The 27,863-nt window shown below is 37.7% G+C and overlaps 1 protein-coding gene and 2 long non-coding RNA genes across 5 annotated transcripts in view; 1 reads left to right on the top strand and 2 right to left on the bottom strand.

Annotated features, from left to right (window-relative positions):
- LOC123309331 (transcription factor SOX-13) overlaps window positions 1-27,863 on the bottom strand; it is a 345,241-nt gene that overhangs the window by 208,130 nt on the left and 109,248 nt on the right. The window lies entirely within an intron of this gene.
- On the bottom strand, window positions 6,797-7,103 carry LOC123309334. Its single transcript, XR_006537254.1, has 2 exons — window positions 6,983-7,103; window positions 6,797-6,872 (listed from the first exon to the last, which is right to left on the bottom strand). It is a non-coding gene; the product is annotated as an uncharacterized LOC123309334 (long non-coding RNA).
- Window positions 7,123-7,456, top strand: LOC123309333. Its single transcript, XR_006537253.1, has 2 exons — window positions 7,123-7,270; window positions 7,381-7,456. It is a non-coding gene; the product is annotated as an uncharacterized LOC123309333 (long non-coding RNA).

Below are 27,863 nucleotides of genomic sequence, written 5' to 3'. Positions count from 1 at the left end.
TTGTGTAGCGTCTTTTCGGTAAGTTTAACAATTAATTACTGTTGAGTTTGCCGGGATCAGAGCGTTTGAATTGACAGGAACTACTAATAGTACTAATTTTTCAAAACTATACACCGTCTCAAGTCACCTATTTCATTTGAGAGTTGAGAAATCAAAGGATTTCAACTTGTGTCCCAAGCCTCCCACCTCGATGGGTAACCTGGGACAAGTATATTTTATTTTTTTTAAATTTATATCCGAATTCTGAAGCATGGTATAATATCCTTATCAATATTCTGAGTCATTTAGCACATTTGAACCTCTTTCTCACATGGAAATAGTTCACCGTTTTTGAAATATAACAAGTTGAATTTCAAAATCGTCCCAAGTCAACCGAATCTACGATATATCGAATTATGATCTGAAAAAACTTCAATTCACTTAGTCCCACTTGCTATTTCTTCAATATATTCAAAAATTAAAAGATTTCAGTGATTTCTAGTGAAATTCTGATGCTCAGTGGAATATTTTTTCCTTCAATCATTTTCAGTTGGGTAACGAATGCAGGAACCATCAAAAAATGAGTCCAATACAAAATTAATTACTCTCAATCGATGTACACTGAAAAAAAAAAATGAAAACATAATAATGAACTTCCTGCATATCCATAGAAAGTAAAAGGAATGCCAATTTTTACTCGCGATCGATAAACGAACATCCTGTATCTTTATACAAGACAGTTGCGCGAAGCGTGGGCATTAACTGGTAGTTGATTTCTTATTTGTAGTAGATATTAAAGTTGATTAAAAGAAAACGAACAAAACGAGATGGTCAGTAATAATAAGATAGAGGCGCAACAGGGTCCCAAGATAGCCGTGAGAGAGTCAGTTATAGTGAAATCTAATCGAATTGTAGGACTTTTCTCTGTCTAGGATGACGCCAGCAGTAAGAAAGAGTAGATAGATGGTGCAGACACGTAGGTTTACACTCGCTATTTTCCCTCGAGTGAGCTTTTATGTGTTATTATAAAGTTATCCATTATCATAATGTTTATATGAATATATTTCAGAGTTAGAAAGTTGATTGTTGTTCTGCATACGGGACAATTTAGATGGAAAGGAATCCAAACAATCCTTGGAGGCGGAATTTTTAGAACTCTTTGAAGACCGTTGCTATCCGTGATGGGTTTTCACAACAATGAGGAGTTTTTCTAGCAATATAAAAATAAAACGCATTAGTCGTTTTGTAAGCTTCAGTGATCAATTGATGAGCTCAACAACAATCATCCGAAGAATTAGTTAATGAATCTGACTGAGAAATCTGACGTTTAAAACATTAGCTTTCATCATATCTTTTATCGGAGCAGTTTTGATTTTACATACTGGTATAATAAGAAATTTTTGCCAAGGGGTAATATGATTCGACTAGTAATGAGCATATTTATTGCTTCATGATAGTATAGGTGTACACCTATTAGTTGGGGAGCCGAAAAGGGAAGTTCGGGATTTACTTCAGCGTGTCAGATTAATATAAGGGGACATACCTTGGACCCTGTAGAGTACCTCTACCAAAAATTAGACCTGTATATAGCCTGACAGAATAGAAAAAAAAACGATCATTGTACATACTCGAGCGTGTCAGATATGTGGTTAATTAAATGTTGAAAAGTATATATTCTCTTAATCTGACAATGTGCAGTTTAATATTTCTAGTGGCGCAAACTTTGGTTCACAATTTAAGTTCAATTTGCGCAGTTTGCATTTCTTATGCGTATTATATTTTGGCTTGGAGTAGTAGGTAATCAAAAACTTCCAAAGCAAGTAAGGGATGTTATTTTCAAAGATTAAATTATTGCATAGGAAGGTGAATTGAGAATTTGATCTCGAAAAAAAGGTTCAATTCGTTGATTTTTTCTCCAGGCGATTTTTGACGAGATGAAAAGTGTGCCCTTTGACTCCGACCATTCAACTCGTATTTTATAAAGCTTTCGGATTGTTATTCGTCTACGGGTAGAGACCGAGCAAGAAAAGGTTAAGCCAGCTCAGCGCAGCAGGTGTCAGGTCAGAGCACATCACTTTACAAACGATTAGCGGACCGCGTCGAGCGCATCTCAGAGAAAAAAAAAATTAATCTCTTGTTCTCGGCCGCTCACTCAGTCATACGTGTATGCTCGAAGATTTCGTGAAAAATTACTCCCAGAGCAATTATATACGGCTGGTAGCGTTTACGAGCAGGTAGAAGATATTTATCGGATAGGATGGATTGACGAATGGATTTGATGGAGAGGATATTCTGCCCAGGGAGTTTCTCAACCCTAACAGTATGAGCAACCACTCAATCAATCGTGGATTGTTCGGATTTTTCAGCTTCTCTGGAGTTTGGTTGTTATGGAAATGCTGTCATCAGATATCAGTTCGAAGATAGCTGAGTGAATTTCTTTCCTGATGTTGTATAGAATGGAAAGTCAGAGTTCCTTACATGAATTTACCATGGGAGATACTTTGGACCCCGTAGAGTACCTCTACCAAAAATTAGACCGGTATATAGGGGAAATTGTCTAGGACAGCCTGTCAGAATAGTGAAAAAAGATCATTGTACCTACTCGAGGGTGTCAGATTAAGATATACAGTCCCTGGCCAGTTTATTAGACGCACTGAGTATTTTTTTTTATATTTACTGGTATTGCCCGAGGAAAAAGCAGAATATTTGAATTTCATTTCCACAGAATGTCAGTTTTATCTACGACTCTCATTAAATTGTTCTATTTGGCATTTATATTTGATGTTGTAGTATTAGTACTTGAGTATGAATCAGTACTATGTCTTCCAGTGGACGTCTTGCATTCTGCAGGTTCGGACATCATTTCGATAATCCACATATGAAATCATTATCCTCGAATGCAACAAACCGAACAGTTCTGCATTGATAGTATGAAGCTCTCATAGCTACACAGGGTGGCTCAGCAAAATATTAGAATTTCATGTTTAATCATCAATGAATCTATATTTTTTATTGAATATGATATATTATATGTGAAAACCATTTACAGATAAAGTATATGTAACATATACATTCAATTTAATAATTCAATATTGAGATTTTGCATCTAATCAATGCGTCTAATAATATGGCCAGGGACTGTATGTGGTTAATTACGTGATGAATAGTATATATTCTCTCAATCTGACAATTTTAAGCCAGACGTAAATGTGTGAGAGGTCGCCAAACTTGTAAAAAAAATGTCACGTGTACATTCTTGAACGCGGTGGCTTTTTTTTAAATTTGAAGCTTATCATTTAAAACCAACGAAAAAAATATAATCAGACAGTTTGAGCAAGCCGAATCAATAAAAGTTTTTCTGAATCATCTCCTCTGCTGGGCTTCCAATTGTTTTCGCATTCATTATAAAAGTTGTAGAGCATTACATTTTCTATAAATTTTTCCCGAAGCATTTTTTTCTATAATACGTTCGAACTTTTTTGAGATAAATGCAACGAATGTACATTAGACTGGGTTTCTACATTGACCTTGGCATTTCGCATGAGAGGCTAAGCTCCTCGCCCTTATCTAGCTCGAAAACTGTTAGGGGTATGGAAAATTTCTTCAGACAAAAGTTGTAAAAATTTTTATTATCTACAACTTTCATAATGAATACAAAAACGATTAGAGGTACAGGAAGGGAGATATTTCAAAAAAATGCCTTAACTGTCAGATTAAGAAAACTCCCCTTGATTAGTGTCAGATTAATGGATCAACACGTCTGCTACACCGAGATTAACCACCTGTACGAAAATCTGACACGCTCGAGTATGTTCACCTGATGATTTTTTTCTTACATCTCCGTGAACCTGCAGACGCTTTCCCCACCGCTGAAAGTGCATACATCATAGAACCTTTTTTTCTTTCTACCATCTAATCTTCCAAATCCACTTCGTTTTAGCAGCGTCTCTTCCCAACCATAATTGGTAGTTTTTGTTCCAAAAGCTCGACTCAATCAAATGTGACTTATGAGTTCGTATTATCTGTATATAGCATCATCATGCTGCACGAAAAAAAAAGACAAAAGAATTAACCATAAACGAGGCCGCTCACGTATAAATTTCGTGAAGAAATACTCCTCGGCCAATTACGTACATTTCGAAAATTAATGTAACAACGCAGTTTTCAGTTTGATTGACGAATAGCTGCCATTAATAATTCGACAAGAAGACGTGGGTACCATCTCTCACACAAACCGGTCATCCTCGTCGGTATGAGCGGCGTTTCATCATGTTAAATTGTATATGTGTTTAGTTAAAGAGTTAAAGAGTTTTTTGGTATGGGGAACACCTACTGGGCAGATGATATCTGAGTGCCGTTATTTAGATATAAATCTTCTTGGACGAGAGAAAGTATTGGAATTTCGTTAGAATCTTGGTTTTGACCGAGGCGAACGTGATTTTACCAGATTAGACAAAGGACGATTTGGTGTGGGAATAAGGCGAGTGAAGGTAATAATGCATCACTATACTATTGTGGTAGCAAAACGATTGCAGGGGTGAAAGAATTTGATCCTAGTGAAAAGTGTGTAATTTTTTTTCAGCCAATTTTAGTGACTCCCTGCTCCCTACAGGGTGAGTCTTTGACTCGAACTAATATTTTAACAGTAGATTCTTGAGGTCAGAAAATACCCTTTCTTCTTATATCATTTTTTCCGATACCCTTCTGATAAAAGATATAGCCATTTTAAGTTTTCACAATGAGTTCTGCCAAATCTGGAAAAATAGAATAACCTTCAGAATAACTAGTTGAATCTATGACAATACACACACTGTGTGTGTTCCGAACAGAGTTGTATTCAGCCCAAGTACCCAATTTTTTAATTTACATTTTATTTTTGGTACATCAAATGACTCGAAAACGGTAGGTACATTATACGAGAAAATATGAAAAATAGATATAGTAGATTCTCTTTTTTTCAGTAGGGGAAAGAGATGATAGTCGGTTGGAGCCAAATCTGGTGAATAAGGAGGGTGTCCTAGTAATTCAATCACGAATTTTTTGCATGGCAACATGAGATCTGTATGCAGGGGCGTTGTCCTGCAAAAACAAAACACCTTTGGATAGCTTTCCGCGTCTTTTCTCTTCAATTTTTTTTCCGTAGAGTGGTCACTGATGTCGAATAGTAATCTCCGGTTATTGTTCTACCCTTATCCAAAAAATCAATCATGATTACCCCACAGCAATCCCAAAAAACTGAAGCAAGAACTTTTCCAGCAGATTTTTGGACTCGAAACTTCTTAGGTCTTGGAAAACCAGAGTGTCGCCATTCCATCGATTGTTGCTTTGTTTCTGGATCGTAGAAATGTACCCAAGTCTAATCCATAGTAACAATTCGGTTTTAGAAGTCTACATTGTTTTCAAATCGAGCACAGATCGATGCTTCTACCCTTGCACGCTTTTGGTCAACATTCAAACATTTGGGGATCCATTTTGCATCAATTTTTCTCATGTCCAAATGGACGTGAACCATATGATGAACGCTTTCGTATGAGATATTCAATGCTTCAGATATCCGTTTTAGCTCGATTCAACGGTCTGCTAAAATCATATCATGAACTGCATCGATATTTTCGAGGACTGACAAAGAAATTGGTCTTCACCTTCAATGGAAAATTTACCCCTTTTGAAACTTGCAGTCCAATTTTTCACGGTCGTATACGAAGGACATTGATCACCAAGGGTATTAAGCAAATCTTCGTAAATCTGCTTACCTCTTAACCCTTTTAAATACATGTACTTGATGATGGCTCGATACTCCAATTTTTCGATTCTCACAATTTCGGTGGACATCTTTCTTTTAATTTATTGCGTAACTCTGGTTTACTGTTTTGACCTCAAACTTGACAGTGACACTTCTAATGAGTTATTGTTCGTTGCGATGGTAACGCAATATAGTTTTTATGCCTGGAACTGGTCTAGGCTAACTAGATATCAATACCTCCTCGTAGTTTTTAATTTATTTGATGAATTTTTTTCGAACACAAGATATATCACCCACGTCTTACAGTTTTCTCATTATGACCATTACGTACCATAAAAATACTAAAAATTCAAAGAACTCAACTCTTGAAAGCAAGATGGACGCTAGATAATGAATATTTTAACGTTTTGTGAAATAAAATCATTCTCCCATTTTCTATATAATCCGCCGTTTTTGAGTAATTGATGTTCAAAAATTACATCCGTGAAATTTGAAGAATCGGGTACTTTGGCTGAATACAACTCTGTGTAAAAGATCCACAGATGTATAGTATCACAGATTTAGCTGGTTATTCTGAAGGTAATTTTGTTTTTCCAGGGGTGGAACAGCTTATTATGAAAACTTAAACTGGCTATATCTTCTTATCACAGCCGAATCGGAAACAATGGTATAGGAAAAAAGTGTTTCTTTTGACTTCAAGAATCTACGCTTAAAATACTTGTACAAGTTGAAGACTCACCCTGTATAGGATAACCCTGACTCATTTCTGGATTGTTTGCTTTTTGATTCTGAAAATTTTTTCGTATTAATGAAACTTTGAATTACCGAACCTAAAGAGTTTGGCTGGGCCAGTAGGATGAAGATCTCTGAAACTGTGATCTTGATATTAGGTACGTGTTTTTTTCTGTTGAGGAACTGTGATTTTGAAATATCTGAGATTTATTCACGTGAAATATCGCTCATTACTATATGACTGAACGCCTCTTCATAGCTAGCTATCACCATTGAGTATTAATAATAGAGGTATCGAATGATAAGTATTTACCCTGTGTGATTTATGAAAGAATAAATGTATTTGATATGCAGGGTTTATTATTATTTAAAATATAATGGTGATTGGCAACGTTTCGGGCAGTACCCTTTTTCTAGCCTGTAAAAAACAATATACACAATGTAAAAACAACAAGAACAAACAAACAATTTACAAGTATTATAAAATTCTACAAACTTTGTTGGATAGAGATCTAATTCTTTTATTACCTTTATAATTCATTTTAAGTTATTTCCCAACTTATTTGTTGGATGTCATTGGGGTTATGATTTCAAATGATATTGGAGTTGTTACGTCAATAAAGATTTCTTCTTCTTGTTTGTTTTTGTTGGTCGGCTCTACTCCACTATTTTGAACAATCTCAAATAAGCCGACCAACAAAAACAAACAAGAAGAAGAAATCTTTATTGACGTAACAACTCCAATATCATTTGAAATCATAACCCCAATGACATCCAACAAATAAGTTGGGAAATAACTTAAAATGAATTATAAAGGTAATAAAAGAATTAGATCTCTATCCAACAAAGTTTGTAGAATTTTATAATACTTGTAAATTGTTTGTTTGTTCTTGTTGTTTTTACATTGTGTATATTGTTTTTTACAGGCTAGAAAAAGGGTACTGCCCGAAACGTTGCCAATCACCATTATATTTTAAATAATAATAAACCCTGCATATCAAATACATTTATTCTTTCAATAATAGAGGTTTGATACTCGATGCTACCACGCAAAAGGCTTGTGAAGAACAACCCCTCAAACAATCTATCATCTATCATCTAGCCCAAATCTCGCGTTCCGTCTGCGCCTCTGTCCGACCTCACCTCAACCCCTCCAGCCCCCACCCCTCCCATATTTTCAATCACATTTATTGTGGACCTAAAAAACAGAAAAGTTCCCGATAGCGTAATGGGATTCGATTCATGAATAAACTAGACCGTCGGTGGAGGCGTGCAGGTAAAAGAGAGTAAAACGTGGCCGTGGCGTAAAGATTGCCCACGCCGCAGTTTTTGATACCCGCGGCCAGGAGGGAAGAGGAAGCGTGGAGTAGTCTGGTTCATTCAGGTCACGATCCGGCCGTTCCGGGGGCCCGATCGATTAACATTATTCTCGTGTATTCGATGTTGATATAAATGCTCCCGGTTTTCGGGTACGAACTATATAAATTATCTTTTCGGAAAGAGCTCCGGGTGATTTGTAAGCGAGCTGGAGGTAGGCCGCCTCCAAAGTCGAATCGGCCGGTTTATTTATCGGCGTCGGATCGGAGAGATGGTTGTTTTTCGGGAATTCTTCTGTTCGATTTTCCGTTTGAACTTATCCCTAATAATATCCTAAAAAACTGGTCGTGTAACATCAGACGAGTCAGATTAACGTCAAAATATTTGTTGGAAAGATATGCTCAAAGTTCTTATCCCAAAGTCAAACAGAGTCGACGCTGAATATTCTAGATGCAGTAGGAATGCCAAAGAAAAGGGAATACTCCTTCTGACAAAAATGATGTATTTTTTATGAAATATCTTTGAAATGCACATTTTGAACTAACCGTTTCAACCGTTTCCCAAAAAAAATTATTTTATGCACTTAAAAATGAAAACTAAAATTTAAAGCGTTTCATTTCGATCGCACAAGTTGGCAACATCGACTGAAATATGCGTTGATAATAAAGGACAACAAATACACTATCTTGACGAGATAGACAAAGATGGCTTTCTATGAAGTCTGCCACGAACGAGGAAGGTCGTAAAATTTTATGGGATTTTTATGGCCGGTTGCAGTTGAAGCTCGCCGGTAAGTACGCGCCTATAAATCAACAGCTGTTATTTTATAAACAAGCTGATTATACATTGTTCTTTTCATTGTCTAGTAGGCGCTGTTGCCAAATCGTAAACTCGAAACCAAGCGATTTAAATTTTAAAACCGCATATTTGAAGAATTATTTTGAATAGTTGCATTTGAAAAAATCATGAATGAAACTCATAATGATTCAATCAACTTGCAGATGCAGTGATAACCCAAATTGAGGAGAATTCCCTAATGGGCTTTCGATCGGTAGTGGAGTATACAGGGTGTATTGACAAATTGTCCAAAAAAGTGTCAGAAGTTTTTTGAATTTCTTCCTCGTTTTTCCAATTTCCTACTGAATAACCGCTGTTATATCTATGGAAGATGATTCTCCAACATAAGGGTCCTGTAGCGTTCCTCGAACAACTTAAGAACAAAAGAATCATCACTTGGAAGACCAGACCTGGTCGATAGACCCTCCCAGTCAAAAGCAAGATTTGGCTATTATTAGTTTGAGTACTGACGACGAGGATGATCCTCAACCAAGATCAGCAGAAGGTTTTTGACTCAAAGATGATATTCCTCCCAGTGCAATTGAAGGACAAGTTATGTACCTATAATTATTTTTTTTTCTTCATTCATCATAAAGGCTTCGAAATAGTTTTGATGAAAGCTTTATTATTCACTTTTTTTTCTAGTTTTCTGCTCTGTTTCAGATATTATTTCGAAATGGAAAGAGGATGAAGAAATTTTTATATCAATGGAAAAGGAGCCCTTCAGTATTAAAAGCTTATTCTGTAAACAAATTTGTCATCACTACACTACTCACGGGAGATAGGGTTTCTTTACTGAGGTTTTTCCCTAAGCTCTTGTATCATACTACAAATTGTATGGTACCCTGTTCACTTACTTTTGCCAAACCTCATACATATGCTGTATTGTTTGACAACCAAAAATGTATATATTTGAAGGTAAGGCTTTTTTTCAAAAGAAGGTAGAGTTGGTCAAAATGAAGCGTTTCACCAAAAATCACCTATACAAAACTTTCAAAATGACAAAGTTGGAAAAAAATTAAAAATAGTTATTGATATAGATCCTAATACGACCTTAGACCGTTTGTTAGCTGAATCATCGCAAATCAGTAAAAAAAAACTTATCTCCTGATTCGATCCTGTAGTTTCGTTTAGGATATTGGCTCGTTCGATATTTACGTAGTAATAAAAAGGGAACTTAGGATTGCCGAATTGTTCTCATTATTTTTTCAGTAACATACACGATTTTATGAAATGGCTCATTTCGATAACAACTAACAAAAGAGGCTTAGGATACAAGTGTAAAAAAAAGAATAATACTTCAAAATCTCACCACTAAAATTCGTATAAATTATTCACGCATTTTTTCACAATGAGCATCACAATCTTCTTGTTCGAACATTCCAACAATCGTCGTAAAAATGGGATGAAATGGGGAAACATCATAGCACTTTTTCAACATAACAAACACAAGCACTTTCAAGAAATTGCTTCTATTTTTTTCAACCTAAATTGCACGATACAACAATTATGATTCTCTCAAAAGTGACCTGATGCATCCAATCCGATGAACTTGGTACTGAACCATTCATTGTCCAGCCATATGTTCGTATTTTGTTTCGTTTTAGCGATGCCGAAGTTACCTTCCACATTCCGGTACTTGAAATTCAATGAAATTTTGTCGAATTTCTAGGGGTTGTATCTCAGCCATCTTAAATATTTTATAAAGACAATTTTTGGTTAACGACTTATTTTGATGAGTTCTCCCTTCCGCAAAAAAAACTCACTTTTGCAAACACCCTGCATACACGGAGCTTTTTGTGTAGAAATCACGAAAAATGAACCCAATAGACCTTATACCAAAATGAATTTCATTTTATTTCTTTATATATAAGTAATATTTCGATGTTATTTTGTAAATCCGTATTGAATTTATATTGCTGGTACTTAATGAATATACATAATTGAGCTAGAAACTAAATAACGTTTCACTAGACTAGGGTTATATATTTATATTTGACCACTAACCTTCACTCAATCCACCTCAAGATGCTATAATTCGATAGCAAAACACATATAACGATTGAATAACATATTTTATACTAAAATCTTGAAGTTCAGAGTTTATTTTTTATTTTAGAGAAAAACAACCCCAAAAATTACCAAAACAGAAGATAAAAACGTTATTGAGAATTTATGTATGCTTTTTTGTTGTGAAATTGTGGAACAACTTCCATATCTGATTTTTTCCACGCACTGGAATCAGATATCTTTACTTGTTCTTTTTCTATTTTTGATCTCTTGAAAGACGAGGCAATACTGCATCCCACACAATTTTGGTTTGGTCAAAGTCAAAAATTATTGTGTGAAATTAAAGCGAAGTCCCTGACTGATCTGATATGACCCTAACCGATGTCACTCTCTACGTCCTGAATCCATTGATGACGAAATAGACAGTTGAGTAAGGCAATGAATAGATCGAACCTACTTCAATTCCATTTGGGCAGCGAATGAAATCGTCCATTCTTCATTAATTAAATCGCCATTGTCAGTCCCCATTCAATAATCTCCGATATCTCCCATTAATTGACCATAGAAAACAGATCCCAATCAGCCACAAACCGACAATTCACCTTAATCACTATTACTCAATAAGCCGAGACTTAATAAAAAGATAATCGCGAGTTGAGCAAAAAAACGGTCGTCTGCGAATTGTGAGGATTTTAATTGCCGATAAATTATAAAACTAAATCTATATAGTTAGAGGTGGCTATCTCTGCTGCCGGTTCTACATCAATACCGGAGATAAACACATATTTCGATGGCAAAAACGCACATCCGCTATCGCATTCTATGGCGCGTAGACGACGTCTTGCGGACTCGATCAAAAAACAATGGAAAATCTGCAGAGTAGCCGGAGCAGTGAGCCGCAACATACATAATGCATTTATCAACGTGGCTCTGTGGATGGAACATTGGGATTATTGGATTGCCGTCCAATCGTTAGTTCGTGATGAGAATGCTCTATCCTAGGAGGTTACGCTACTCGAGAACGAACGGTCGCAGAGCAAGAGCGATAACTGGGTGACACTTCTGCGAGAATTCCCGAGAATTCGTCCAGACATCTCAACAGTAGGGCTTGTAAATATTCGAATAATTTCGATATACCGTGATTTCATGGACGCCTGGACGGTGAAAAAGGTCAGCAACCCAGGCAGCAAACGTACGTCATAATGACGTTCCTTAAAGGTCATGTCAGACGTCATATAGACCTTAAACTTGACGTCTAGATGACGGTCAAATGTCAGCGTCATTATGACGTCAAACACTGACGTTATTTTAACGTCAGTGTATGACGTTATTTTGACGTTTGACCTGGTCAGAGCCACATAGCTTCTTCCGTCTGTTCCGATATTCCTGATTAGTACTGTCAGTATTTCAGAGACCATGCCTATTGGCCCAGTCGAGTTCTATTGTTATTCGATTGCGGGCCAGTAAAACCAGCAATATCGGAACAGGCCCTTTCTTCGATGAAGTAACGTTTGGAATTGACGGACCCTTATTCAGGACTGGTACGCGCTACTGAGTACTATGCAGTAACGTCACGTGAAGACATCTTTATAACGTCATCTTCAATGACGTACATAGGACGTCATTTTCGCGTCGATGACGTCTACCGTCCGGAAATCACCAATTGAGTACGATACTTTCGAGGAAAGAGGTTTAACTGGAATTTGCTCTTCTGGACTTCTCTAAAGTCAGCTTGAATGTACGAAAGGTACAAATTCTAGCTCTCTCTTGGGCAGATCTGTTCAGTAGTCTAGTCTTTCTCTTGGTGAAGTCTGCATGGGCATCCGCCATCTGTATCATTGACGATACCAAGTTTGATCGGTTAAGGCACCATATCTCCAATTGGTTCTGCAACAATGATTTGTTTTATTCGGACAATTTGAATATAGTCTCATCAGATTAGCGCAGCTCCAAGCAGCTAGGTCAGCATCAGGTACTGAATGTGACATCAGCTCGTCTAGAATAAGCTCGAATGAACCAAACGTATAAAATCTCAGAAACGCAGAGAATAGGTTTAGTAGTCCATCTGGCCCTGGTAAAGTCTGCGTAAGGTTTCATCGACGTTGTCAAATTTTTGAAGCTGCATTTAGAGCCTGCAGTAACCTGTAAGGTTACCCATATGATATCATGTTGGTTCTAGAGAATTCTGACCAAGATTGGGTGTGTTTGGTGGAAGGTTGAAGAAGAGTCCTGTAAGGGTAACATCCATCTTGCATTCTCTAGACATTATCTAGACAGATAGGAACTCTAATACAGCTTGTTCAAGAGTCATGTTTTGGAGGCATCTGTAAACCAGAATGTCCCTGTGGTTATAACTCTGAGGCAGTCTTTTCTCTTTGGTAATAGGGCGTCCAGCTTGGATTTGTTACTATTAAGTGAGTTCTTCTGATAACCAGGACTTTCCTGGACACATTTCAGCCAGGAGCTGGTAAGGCCTGTCTGAGAACAAGGTTGAGAGGTCTATGATAACTGTACTTGAAATTCTTATTGATGAATGTCAAATGTGACACGTGTCAACTGTCCGGACACGTATAGTATTATTCCAACGGGATCTACGTTGTCTGATACCTTCTAAAACCTCCAATTAGGGGCTTAAATCAATCCTCATCAAATATTCTTGCCCAGTATCATCGATACAGGTGAAGATGACGACAACACAACAAAAAACTTCACGAGCAAGATTCTTCCTGTCACAATCGAATCGACAATTACAATTGTATCCGAAATTGAGGACCGATTCATTCTGCCTCGCTCCCATTCTTATTGATAAAGAACGTTATACAACTTTTACGACTGCTGAAACAATGCTCCGCTACCATCCCAAAAAAAACCAAACGAGTTCCAATTATACGAGTGTTAACCCCGATGAGGTAGAGGATCGGTCGCATCATGGACCATCTCCTCCTGCCCAATAAATTAAACTCTAAATCAATTGTTGACGCCTGTCTTCTTGAACCACATACGAAGAGCCTGATGCTCCTCCGGTACCAAGGTCACCCGGAAGGAGCGTCAAGATCTTCGGTGAGAGAGTGACGTCACAGAGGTCAGATCTGGTCGATCAGGTGGACGGATCATTGACTGTGTTTAAAATTGTGTGGTTGGAATTTTGTCGATTCCATTCTGAGTGCATTTATTCTGGGATTTCCAGAGGATGAGGTGAAGCTCCTTATTAATATATTATATTAGACAATAGTTAGATTCGAACATGACCAGAAAGCCAGACTAAGGAGACCTTGTTGATCTTGGTTATTCCATCAAGTTTCCTTCGGCAGTTATTATTTTATGAAGCTGTATCTTTCCTGCCGCATAGAACGTTTTCTCGAAAGAAGTAGCAAAGATTTTTCGCAAAACTTCAAAAACTAGTTATGTCTGATTGAAGCTTCTAACTGTAGCTGTAGCTAAACGTAGCTTCCGCGAGGTTCTATGTATATAAAAACTGCGATGTAGAAAGTCAATTTAGCGAATTCAAAATCCTGACCCGAGACCCCACATCAAATACAAGAACATAATTCTTTCACCAAATTAAGATATATTTGGGCACATTCAACGATTCTCTTTTGCTTCTTTGATATATTCAGGAGAGAAGGGTAATTTCATTCTGGAAAACGAATAACCTTTTAACTGTCTATCTAGGTAATTACTCAGATTTGATATTCAGTAACTGGATGTACGAGACAATAATTTCACGGCATCTTTGTCACATCCATGCTTATTTCATTTTCTTTCTAAAGGTGGCAACCACGAGCGCGATAACCAGCAATATTAAATGACTACATCAGGATCATGACTAAACGTAGTCGTTTATGCAGGTACATCATAACGGTCTTTGGGCTATATCCTGACAGGTAGGAGGCAACGAAGAATCACGGATCAACTTTTAATTTCGATTCAGGGAACTGAAGACGACTGGCTGCCGATTTTTTTTTTCGTTTCGACCCGACGGTAGAGAGGAAGATTATATTAAGTCGAATTTCGTGGTGTCTAAAGTTGATGTGTTATTCATGACCCGTTCCAAGATAGAAAGATGAGATCTTATCGTGTGTAATTCCATAGGAATTATGTCCAATGCAGATAGCCATCTGATTACCTGAATATTAGCACCTTTGATTGCGTTTGTTCGGTATTATTGTTATTATCGGGACTTGGGCTTTAGCTTTATCGATGGTTGGTTCGAACACTCTCTCGAATACGTGAATATGAATAACGAAACTTTCGTTTTTTTTTCTGCGAACATTTGGGATGAAGCCCATTTTCTTTGTTTTTTCTTTGTTTGACTCTTTATGATTGTCTTCATTGAATTTCATCCATTTCGGCACAACCGTTCGGTCTTGAGGAAATTTCAAGTGATCCTATCTTTTTGAGGATTTTTCGAAGGTCAACTTTCGAGTTGCGTATCTTCCAGAAAAATTATCGTAGATCCGAAGGTTGTACATATTCTGAAAGAGCAGCTCCTTCAGTGATGAATCTGAAAATTTCATCCATCTCAGCATAACCGTTCGGTCTTGAAGAAGTTTCAACTGACCCCATCTTTTTGGGAGGTTTTCGGAGGTCAACTTTCGAGTCGCGTATCTTCAGTAAAATCATCGTAGATCCGAAGGTTGTACATATTCTGAAAGATCAAAACTTCTTGTGATAAATCTCAAGATTTCATCCATCTTGGGGCAACCATTCGGTCTTGACGAATTCCCGAGTGAAATTTACAAATTTTGAAAAATGCCATTTCCGAGATGAAAATTATAACTAAGGCAGTTAGGCGTTCGAAATTAATCGCAATGGATTCAGCGTGTTCGAAAACCTATATTTTCATACCAAAATTTCAAGTGTCTGGCCCTTTTTCGGAGAAAATAATTTTTTTTGTTTTTCCACTTTTCATTTTCGAGTTGACTTCGAACAGCTCTCTGGAGTGTAATTCTCTATCGAAGCATCAACTGTTTGGTTTTCCAGAATCTTCAGAACAACTTCTATGCACTCCATATCCTAGGATAGTAATGGAACATCCTGATTTTCAGACAGAGTAGAATATAGGCCATTTTAGGGGGGTCTAACCCCTTGCTCATTTTTGACCCAAAAAATCGAGATTTTCGAAATCGAGTTTTTGTGCTGCGGCGGAAGCCTGGGCCACGCTGATTATAAAACCGGAAATCCCAATTGGATCAGACGAATATAACAGAAGATATCGCAGATTGAAAATTGCAATTTTTGGAAAAATGCCATTTCCATGACGAAAATCTAAACGAAGAGAGATAGTCTCCCGAAAATGCTCGCAATAGATTCAGCGTGTTCGAAAACCTATATTTTCATACCAAAATTTCAAGTGTCTGGCCCTGATTCGGAGAAAATAATTTTTTTTGTTTTTCCACTTTTCATTTTCGAGTTGACTTCGAAGAGCTCTCTGGACTGTAATTCTCTATTGAAGCATCAACTGTTTGGTTTTCCAGAATCTTCAGAACAAATTCTATGCACTCCATATCCTAGGATAGTAATGGAGCATCCTGATTTTCAGACAGAGTAGAATATAGGCCATTTTAGGGGGGTCTAACCCCTTGCTCATTTTTGACCCAAAAAATCGAGATTTTCGATATCGAGTTTTTGTGCTGTGGCGGAAGCCTAGGCAACGCTGATTATATAACTGGAAATCCCAATTGGATCAGACGAATATAACAGAAGATATCGCAGATTGAAAATTGCAATTTTTGGAAAAATGCCATTTCCATGACGAAAATCTAATGGAAGAGAGATAGGCTCCCGAAAATGCTCGCAATAGATTCAGCGTGTTCGAAAACCTATATTTCCATACAAAAATTTCTAGTATCTGGCCCTGTTTCGGAGAAAATAATTTTTTTTGTTTTTTCACTTTTCATTTTCGAGTTGACTTCGAAGAGCGCTCTGGAGTGTAATTCTCTATTGAAGCATCAACTGTTTGGTTTTCCAGAATCTTTAGAACAAATTTTATGCACTCCATATCCTAGGATAGTAATGGATCATCCTGATTTTCAGACAGAGTAGAATATAGGCCATTTTAGGGGGGTCTAACCCCTTGCTCATTTTTGACCCAAAAAATCGAGATTTTCGATATCGAGTTTTTGTGCTGTGGCGAAAGCCTAGGCAACGCTGATTATATAACCGAAAATCCCAATTGGATGAGACGAATATAACAGAAGATATCGCAGATTGAAAATTGCAATTTTTGGAAAAATGCCATTTCCATGACGAAAATCTAAACGAAGAGAGATAGGCTCCCGAAAATGCTTGCAATAGATTCAGCGTGTTTGAAAACCTATATTTCCATACCAAAATTTCAAGTATCTGGCCCTGTTTCGGAGAAAATAATTTTTTTTGTTTTTCCATTTTTCATTTTCGAGTTGACTTCGAAGGGCTCTCTGGAGTGTAATTCTCTATCGAAGCATCAACTGTTTGGTTTTCCAGAATCTTCAGAACAACTTCTATGCACTCCATATCCTAGGATAGTAATGGAACATCCTGATTTTCAGACAGAATAGAATATAGGCCATTTTAGGGGGGTCTAACCCCTTGCTCATTTTTGACCCAAAAAATCGAAATTTTCGATATCGAGTTTTTGTGCTGTGGCGGAAGCCTCGGCAACGCTGATTATATAACCGGAAATCCCAATTGGATCAGACGAATATAACAGAAGATATCGCAGATTGAAAATTGCAATTTTTGGAAAAATGCCATTTCCATGACGAAAATCTAAACGAAGAGAGATAGGCTCCCGAAAATGCTCGCAATAGATTCAGCGTGTTCGAAAACCCATATTTCCATACCAAAATTTCAAGTATCTGGCCCTGTTTCGGAGAAAATAATTTTTTTTGTTTTTCCACTTTTCATTTTCGAGTTGACTTCGAAGAGTTCTCTGGACTGTAATTCTCTATTGAAGCATCAACTGTTTGGTTTTCCAGAATCTTCAGAACAAATTCTATGCAGTCCATATCCTAGGATAGTAATGGAACATCCTGATTTTTAGACAGAGTAGAATATAGGCCATTTTAGGGGGGTCTAACCCCTTGCTCATTTTTGACCCAAAAAATCGAGATTTTCGATATCGAGTTTTTGTGCTGTGGTGAAAGCCTAGGCAACGCTGATTATATAACCGAAAATCCCAATTGGATCAGACGAATATAACAGAAGATATCGCAGATTGAAAATTGCAATTTTTGGAAAAATGCCATTTCCATGACGAAAATCTAAACGAAGAGAGATAGGCTCCGGAAAATGCTCGCAATAGATTCAGCGTGTTCGAAAACCTATATTTCCATACCAAAATTTCAAGTATCTGGCCCTGTTTCGGAGAAAATTTTTTTTTTGTTTTTCCACTTTTCATTTTCGAGTTGACTTCGAAGAGCTCTCTGTAGTGTAATTCTCTATCGAAGCATCAACTGTTTGGTTTTCCAGAATCTTCAGAACAAATTCTATGCACTCCATATCCTAGGATAGTAATGGAACATCCTGATTTTCAGACAGAGTAGAATATAGGCCATTTTAGGGGGATCTAACCCCTTGCTCATTTTTGACCCAAAAAAATCGAGATTTTCGAAATCGAGTTTTTGTGCTGTGGCGGAAGCCTAGGCAACGCTGATTATATAACTGGAAATCCCAATTGGATCAGACGAATATAACAGAAGATATCGCAGATTGAAAATTGCAATTTTTGGAAAAATGCCATTTCCATGACGAAAATCTAAACGAAGGGAGATAGGCTCCCGAAAATATTCGCAATAGATTCAGCGTGTTCGAAAACCTATATTTCCATACCAAAATTTCAACTATCTGGCCCTGTTTCGGAGAAAATAATTTTTTTTGTTTTTCCACTTTTCATTTTCGAGTTCACTTCGAAGAGCTCTCTGGAGTGTAATTCTCTATCGAAGCATCAACTGTTTGGTTTTCCAGAATCTTCAGAACAAATTCTATGCACTCCATATCCTAGGATAGTGATGGAACATCCTGATTTTCAGACAGAGTAGAATATAGGCCATTTTAGGGGGGTCTAACCCCTTGCTCATTTTTGACCCAAAAAATCGAGATTTTCGAAATCGAGTTTTTGTGCTGTGGCGGAAGCCTAGGCAACGCTGATTATATAACCGGAAATCCCAATTGGATCAGACGAATATAACAGAAGATATCGCCGATTGAAAATTGCAATTTTTGGAAAAATGCCATTTCCATGACGAAAATCTAAACGAAAAGAGATAGGCTCCCGAAAATGCTCGCAATAGATTCAGCATGTTCGAAAACCTATATTTCCATACCAAAATTTCAAGGATCTGGCCCTGTTTCGGAGAAAATAATTTTTTTTGTTTCTCCACTTTTCATTTTCGAGTTGACTTCAAAGAGCTCTCTGGACTGTTATTCTCTATTGAAGCATCAACTGTTTGGTTTTCCAGAATCTTCAGAACAAATTCTATGCACTCCATATCCTAGGATAGTAATGGAACATCCTGATTTTCAGACAGAGTAGAATATAGGCCATTTTAGGGGGGTCTAACCCCTTGCTCATTTTTGACCCAAAAAAATCGAGATTTTCGAAATCGAGTTTTTGTGCTGTGGCGGAAGCCTAGGCAACGCTGATTATATAACTGGAAATCCCAATTGGATCAGACGAATATAACAGAAGATATCGCAGATTGAAAATTGCAATTTTTGGAAAAATGCCATTTCCATGACGATAATCTAAACGAAAAGAGATAGGCTCCCGAAAATGCTCGCAATAGATTCAGCATGTTCGAAAACCTATATTTCCATACCAAAATTTCAAGTATCTGGCCCTGTTTCGGAGAAAATAATTTTTTTTGTTTCTCCACTTTTCATTTTCGAGTTGACTTCAAAGAGCTCTCTGGACTGTAATTCTCTATTGAAGCATCAACTGTTTGGTTTTCCAGAATCTTCAGAACAACTTCTATGCACTCCATATCCTAGGATAGTAATGGAACATCCTGATTTTCAGACAGAATAGAATATAGGCCATTTTAGGGGGGTCTAACCCCTTGCTCATTTTTGACCCAAAAAATCGAAATTTTCGATATCGAGTTCTTGTGCTGTGGCGGAAGCCTCGGCAACGCTGATTATATAACCGGAAATCCCAATTGGATCAGACGAATATAACAGAAGATATCGCAGATTGAAAATTGCAATTTTTGGAAAAATGCCATTTCCATGACGAAAATCTAAACGAAGAGAGATAGGCTCCCGAAAATGCTCGCAATAGATTCAGCGTGTTCGAAAACCCATATTTCCATACCAAAATTTCAAGTATCTGGCCCTGTTTCGGAGAAAATAATTTTTTTTGTTTTTCAACTTTTCATTTTCGAGTTGACTTCGAAGAGTTCTCTGGACTGTAATTCTCTATCGAAGCATCAACTGTTTGGTTTTCCAGAATCTTCAGAACAACTTCTATGCACTCCATATCCTAGGATAGTAATGGAACATCCTGATTTTCAGACAGAATAGAATATAGGCCATTTTAGGGGGGTCTAACCCCTTGCTCATTTTTGACCCAAAAAATCGAAATTTTCGATATCGAGTTTTTGTGCTGTGGCGGAAGCCTCGGCAACGCTGATTATATAACCGGAAATCCCAATTGGATCAGACGAATATAACAGAAGATATCGCAGATTGAAAATTGCAATTTTTGGAAAAATGCCATTTCCATGACGAAAATCTAAACGAAGAGAGATAGGCTCCCGAAAATGCTCGCAATAGATTCAGCGTGTTCGAAAACCCATATTTCCATACCAAAATTTCAAGTATCTGGCCCTGTTTCGGAGAAAATAATTTTTTTTGTTTTTCCACTTTTCATTTTCGAGTTGACTTCGAAGAGTTCTCTGGACTGTAATTCTCTATTGAAGCATCAACTGTTTGGTTTTCCAGAATCTTCAGAACAAATTCTATGCAGTCCATATCCTAGGATAGTAATGGAACATCCTGATTTTTAGACAGAGTAGAATATAGGCCATTTTAGGGGGGTCTAACCCCTTGCTCATTTTTGACCCAAAAAATCGAGATTTTCGATATCGAGTTTTTGTGCTGTGGTGAAAGCCTAGGCAACGCTGATTATATAACCGAAAATCCCAATTGGATCAGACGAATATAACAGAAGATATCGCAGATTGAAAATTGCAATTTTTGGAAAAATGCCATTTCCATGACGAAAATCTAAACGAAGAGAGATAGGCTCCGGAAAATGCTCGCAATAGATTCAGCGTGTTCGAAAACCTATATTTCCATACCAAAATTTCAAGTATCTGGCCCTGTTTCGGAGAAAATTTTTTTTTTGTTTTTCCACTTTTCATTTTCGAGTTGACTTCGAAGAGCTCTCTGTAGTGTAATTCTCTATCGAAGCATCAACTGTTTGGTTTTCCAGAATCTTCAGAACAAATTCTATGCACTCCATATCCTAGGATAGTAATGGAACATCCTGATTTTCAGACAGAGTAGAATATAGGCCATTTTAGGGGGATCTAACCCCTTGCTCATTTTTGACCCAAAAAAATCGAGATTTTCGAAATCGAGTTTTTGTGCTGTGGCGGAAGCCTAGGCAACGCTGATTATATAACTGGAAATCCCAATTGGATCAGACGAATATAACAGAAGATATCGCAGATTGAAAATTGCAATTTTTGGAAAAATGCCATTTCCATGACGAAAATCTAAACGAAGGGAGATAGGCTCCCGAAAATATTCGCAATAGATTCAGCGTGTTCGAAAACCTATATTTCCATACCAAAATTTCAACTATCTGGCCCTGTTTCGGAGAAAATAATTTTTTTTGTTTTTCCACTTTTCATTTTCGAGTTCACTTCGAAGAGCTCTCTGGAGTGTAATTCTCTATCGAAGCATCAACTGTTTGGTTTTCCAGAATCTTCAGAACAAATTCTATGCACTCCATATCCTAGGATAGTGATGGAACATCCTGATTTTCAGACAGAGTAGAATATAGGCCATTTTAGGGGGGTCTAACCCCTTGCTCATTTTTGACCCAAAAAATCGAGATTTTCGAAATCGAGTTTTTGTGCTGTGGCGGAAGCCTAGGCAACGCTGATTATATAACCGGAAATCCCAATTGGATCAGACGAATATAACAGAAGATATCGCCGATTGAAAATTGCAATTTTTGGAAAAATGCCATTTCCATGACGAAAATCTAAACGAAAAGAGATAGGCTCCCGAAAATGCTCGCAATAGATTCAGCATGTTCGAAAACCTATATTTCCATACCAAAATTTCAAGGATCTGGCCCTGTTTCGGAGAAAATAATTTTTTTTGTTTCTCCACTTTTCATTTTCGAGTTGACTTCAAAGAGCTCTCTGGACTGTTATTCTCTATTGAAGCATCAACTGTTTGGTTTTCCAGAATCTTCAGAACAAATTCTATGCACTCCATATCCTAGGATAGTAATGGAACATCCTGATTTTCAGACAGAGTAGAATATAGGCCATTTTAGGGGGGTCTAACCCCTTGCTCATTTTTGACCCAAAAAAATCGAGATTTTCGAAATCGAGTTTTTGTGCTGTGGCGGAAGCCTAGGCAACGCTGATTATATAACTGGAAATCCCAATTGGATCAGACGAATATAACAGAAGATATCGCAGATTGAAAATTGCAATTTTTGGAAAAATGCCATTTCCATGACGATAATCTAAACGAAAAGAGATAGGCTCCCGAAAATGCTCGCAATAGATTCAGCATGTTCGAAAACCTATATTTCCATACCAAAATTTCAAGTATCTGGCCCTGTTTCGGAGAAAATAATTTTTTTTGTTTCTCCACTTTTCATTTTCGAGTTGACTTCAAAGAGCTCTCTGGACTGTAATTCTCTATTGAAGCATCAACTGTTTGGTTTTCCAGAATCTTCAGAACAACTTCTATGCACTCCATATCCTAGGATAGTAATGGAACATCCTGATTTTCAGACAGAATAGAATATAGGCCATTTTAGGGGGGTCTAACCCCTTGCTCATTTTTGACCCAAAAAATCGAAATTTTCGATATCGAGTTCTTGTGCTGTGGCGGAAGCCTCGGCAACGCTGATTATATAACCGGAAATCCCAATTGGATCAGACGAATATAACAGAAGATATCGCAGATTGAAAATTGCAATTTTTGGAAAAATGCCATTTCCATGACGAAAATCTAAACGAAGAGAGATAGGCTCCCGAAAATGCTCGCAATAGATTCAGCGTGTTCGAAAACCCATATTTCCATACCAAAATTTCAAGTATCTGGCCCTGTTTCGGAGAAAATAATTTTTTTTGTTTTTCAACTTTTCATTTTCGAGTTGACTTCGAAGAGTTCTCTGGACTGTAATTCTCTATTGAAGCATCAACTGTTTGGTTTTCCAGAATCTTCAGAACAAATTCTATGCAGTCCATATCCTAGGATAGTAATGGAACATCCTGATTTTTAGACAGAGTAGAATATAGGCCATTTTAGGGGGGTCTAACCCCTTGCTCATTTTTGACCCCAAAAATCGAGATTTTCGATATCGAGTTTTTGTGCTGTGGTGAAAGCCTAGGCAACGCTGATTATATAACCGAAAATCCCAATTGGATCAGACGAATATAACAGAAGATATCGCAGATTGAAAATTGCAATTTTTGGAAAAATGCCATTTCCATGACGAAAATCTAAACGAAGAGAGATAGGCTCCGGAAAATGCTCGCAATAGATTCAGCGTGTTCGAAAACCTATATTTCCATACCAAAATTTCAAGTATCTGGCCCTGTTTCGGAGAAAATTTTTTTTTTGTTTTTCCACTTTTCATTTTCGAGTTGACTTCGAAGAGCTCTCTGTAGTGTAATTCTCTATCGAAGCATCAACTGTTTGGTTTTCCAGAATCTTCAGAACAAATTCTATGCACTCCATATCCTAGGATAGTAATGGAACATCCTGATTTTCAGACAGAGTAGAATATAGGCCATTTTAGGGGGATCTAACCCCTTGCTCATTTTTGACCCAAAAAAATCGAGATTTTCGAAATCGAGTTTTTGTGCTGTGGCGGAAGCCTAGGCAACGCTGATTATATAACTGGAAATCCCAATTGGATCAGACGAATATAACAGAAGATATCGCAGATTGAAAATTGCAATTTTTGGAAAAATGCCATTTCCATGACGAAAATCTAAACGAAGAGAGATAGGCTCCCGAAAATATTCGCAATAGATTCAGCGTGTTCGAAAACCTATATTTCCATACCAAAATTTCAACTATCTGGCCCTGTTTCGGAGAAAATAATTTTTTTTGTTTTTCCACTTTTCATTTTCGAGTTGACTTCGAAGAGCTCTCTGGAGTGTAATTCTCTATCGAAGCATCAACTGTTTGGTTTTCCAGAATCTTCAGAACAAATTCTATGCACTCCATATCCTAGGATAGTAATGGAACATCCTGATTTTCAGACAGAGTAGAATATAGGCCATTTTAGGGGGGTCTAACCCCTTGCTCATTTTTGACCCAAAAAATCGAGATTTTCGAAATCGAGTTTTTGTGCTGTGGCGGAAGCCTAGGCAACGCTGATTATATAACCGGAAATCCCAATTGGATCAGACGAATATAACAGAAGATATCGCCGATTGAAAATTGCAATTTTTGGAAAAATGCCATTTCCATGACGAAAATCTAAACGAAAAGAGATAGGCTCCCGAAAATGCTCGCAATAGATTCAGCATGTTCGAAAACCTATATTTCCATACCAAAATTTCAAGGACCTGGCCCTGTTTCGGAGAAAATAATTTTTTTTGTTTCTCCACTTTTCATTTTCGAGTTGACTTCAAAGAGCTCTCTGGACTGTTATTCTCTATTGAAGCATCAACTGTTTGGTTTTCCAGAATCTTCAGAACAAATTCTATGCACTCCATATCCTAGGATAGTAATGGAACATCCTGATTTTCAGACAGAGTAGAATATAGGCCATTTTAGGGGGGTCTAACCCCTTGCTCATTTTTGACCCAAAAAAATCGAGATTTTCGAAATCGAGTTTTTGTGCTGTGGCGGAAGCCTAGGCAACGCTGATTATATAACTGGAAATCCCAATTGGATCAGACGAATATAACAGAAGATATCGCAGATTGAAAATTGCAATTTTTGGAAAAATGCCATTTCCATGACGATAATCTAAACGAAAAGAGATAGGCTCCCGAAAATGCTCGCAATAGATTCAGCATGTTCGAAAACCTATATTTCCATACCAAAATTTCAAGTATCTGGCCCTGTTTCGGAGAAAATAATTTTTTTTGTTTCTCCACTTTTCATTTTCGAGTTGACTTCAAAGAGCTCTCTGGACTGTAATTCTCTATTGAAGCATCAACTGTTTGGTTTTCCAGAATCTTCAGAACAAATTCTATGCAGTCCATATCCTAGGATAGTAATGGAACATCCTGATTTTTAGACAGAGTAGAATATAGGCCATTTTAGGGGGGTCTAACCCCTTGCTCATTTTTGACCCCAAAAATCGAGATTTTCGATATCGAGTTTTTGTGCTGTGGTGAAAGCCTAGGCAACGCTGATTATATAACCGAAAATCCCAATTGGATCAGACGAATATAACAGAAGATATCGCAGATTGAAAATTGCAATTTTTGGAAAAATGCCATTTCCATGACGAAAATCTAAACGAAGAGAGATAGGCTCCGGAAAATGCTCGCAATAGATTCAGCGTGTTCGAAAACCTATATTTCCATACCAAAATTTCAAGTATCTGGCCCTGTTTCGGAGAAAATTTTTTTTTTGTTTTTCCACTTTTCATTTTCGAGTTGACTTCGAAGAGCTCTCTGTAGTGTAATTCTCTATCGAAGCATCAACTGTTTGGTTTTCCAGAATCTTCAGAACAAATTCTATGCACTCCATATCCTAGGATAGTAATGGAACATCCTGATTTTCAGACAGAGTAGAATATAGGCCATTTTAGGGGGGTCTAACCCCTTGCTCATTTTTGACCCAAAAAAATCGAGATTTTCGAAATCGAGTTTTTGTGCTGTGGCGGAAGCCTAGGCAACGCTGATTATATAACTGGAAATCCCAATTGGATCAGACGAATATAACAGAAGATATCGCAGATTGAAAATTGCAATTTTTGGAAAAATGCCATTTCCATGACGAAAATCTGAACGAAGGGAGATAGTCTTTCGAAAATGCTCGCAATAGATTCAGCGTGTTCGAAAACCTATATTTCCATACCAAAAATTCAACTAGCTGGCCCTGTTTCGGAGAAACTATTTTTTTTTTCCACTTTTCATTTTCGAGTTGACTTCGAAGAGCTCTCTGGAGTGTAATTCTCTATTGAAGCATCAACTGTTTGGTTTTCCAGAATCTTCAGAACAAATTCTATGTACTCCATATCCTAGGATAGTAATGGAACATCCTGATTTTCAGACAGAGTAGAAAATAAGTCATTTTAGGGGGGTTTAACCCCTTGCTCATTTTCGACCCAAAAAATCGAGATTTTCGAAATCGAGTTTTTCTGCTAGGGTGAAAGCCTTGGAAATGCTGATAATAAAACCGGAAATCTCAATTGGATCAGACGAATATAACAGGATATATCGCAGATTGAAAATTGCAATTTTTGAAAAATGCCATTTCCAAGATGAAAATGCAAACCATTACCCGAGGTTCAGCTTGTGATAGCTTCAGGTCCTTTGTGGTTTAGGTCAATTGAAAGCTGCCCCATATTGAACTTCTCCAATCCTACAAGGTGTTAGTCTTGATGCGCTTTTCGCAAGTTAATCGTACTTTTCGTTTTCTCAACATGACAATGCCCCGGCACCAATAATAGTGTTAACGTGTTGTCCCTAGCCAATTTCCTTATGGCATATGCCTCTGCTGCCATATGGCAGCAGAGATCATCGGCACTCAGCGTCCCTTCAAGCTGCCTCTTAGCAGTTTTCACGTAGCTGAAGACCCAACAGACAGGCAGTGTTTCCACTAAATTTTTTCGCTCGACAATCCACCATAGGAATTTGCAAGGCCACTAAATTCAAAACACGCAGTTTATGAGGGGAAATCGAAAGATTCCTGCAGGACATCCCGCGCGGTCAACATTCCCACAATATATAATCGGCAGAGACGAACAACAAAAAATTAATGATGATCACGAAATAATAAGAATAACCGCACAATATTAATCAGACGGTGAAGACGCGATAGTTCTCTCGCAAATCCGAGATATCGTGACCGCCGTATGGCGATCAATTACAAACATTAGCGAAAATGAAGCGAGAATTTGAGGAATGGCGCTGCGAGGGCCTGCGGATTTTCCATTATTCCGACAACAGGTGATGTCGGAAACTCCACTTGTTATTATTTCGAATGGGAATGAGAAGTTGGACGCGGTGAAAGCGGATAATGGTCAAGAATCCATTGCGACTCGACGTGAATTGATGAGGACTCGTTTCGACGGACTTCTTTCTTATTTGGCGAATATTTAATAACTCACTTTCGATTGTAACCGATCGGCGTAATGGTCGTTTTTCGTCGACGACGGTTGCTGGCGGTGGAATTCAAAGAATGTGACGGTTGAACTGTTAAGGGTTCGGTTCACTGTGAAGACAATAGTTAAAAAATTGTAACGGTTTTTTGCTGAGTCTTAGCGAACTATTGAATGTGTGAAAATGAAGAGCACAATAAGCACTGTAACGTAACTTTAAAAATACACTGATTACCGGGGATATGAACTAATATCAGTGAAAACTACAGTACATTAGGCTAACAGTGTATTTTTGTCGGTATAATAAACATATATTGATGAATAAGTGGCGATTTTACACAGTGAATTGAAGAAAAGAAAGGGTAAACGGTTCGTCGCTCCGTTTTCAGCTCCCATCAGGTTTGCACGCCAGCCAAAAATCGTACTTTCAGCAGGGAAAACCAGACAAAACGAGAAAAAAGGCACAACTGTTCACCCTACTGGTTTCTGCTCCCAGCGGGTTTCCACGCCAGCTAAGAATCGTACTCGCAGCAGTTGTAGTACTCAGACAGGACCGGGGGTTGAAGCTCTGGAAGTTAACACTACGGAGTGTTGTCTTACGTCTTACCTCCGGACTCGATAAACGGCTTTTCGTGGAAGTTGGTTTCAACGATTGCTCTTGTACTTAGCGTAAACGTGGTCACCCCTAGCGTAAGCGACAAGGAGAACGAGCTAAGCACGCTCACTGCCCTATATAAAACGTATCCCCAGCGAAACAGTATAATTAGTAGAGCA

The sequence above is a fragment of the Coccinella septempunctata genome, chromosome 3 (genome assembly GCF_907165205.1).
Source record: "Coccinella septempunctata chromosome 3, icCocSept1.1, whole genome shotgun sequence".
Lineage (NCBI taxonomy): Eukaryota > Metazoa > Arthropoda > Insecta > Coleoptera > Coccinellidae > Coccinella > Coccinella septempunctata.
This window is presented reverse-complemented; position numbering and strand designations above follow the sequence as displayed.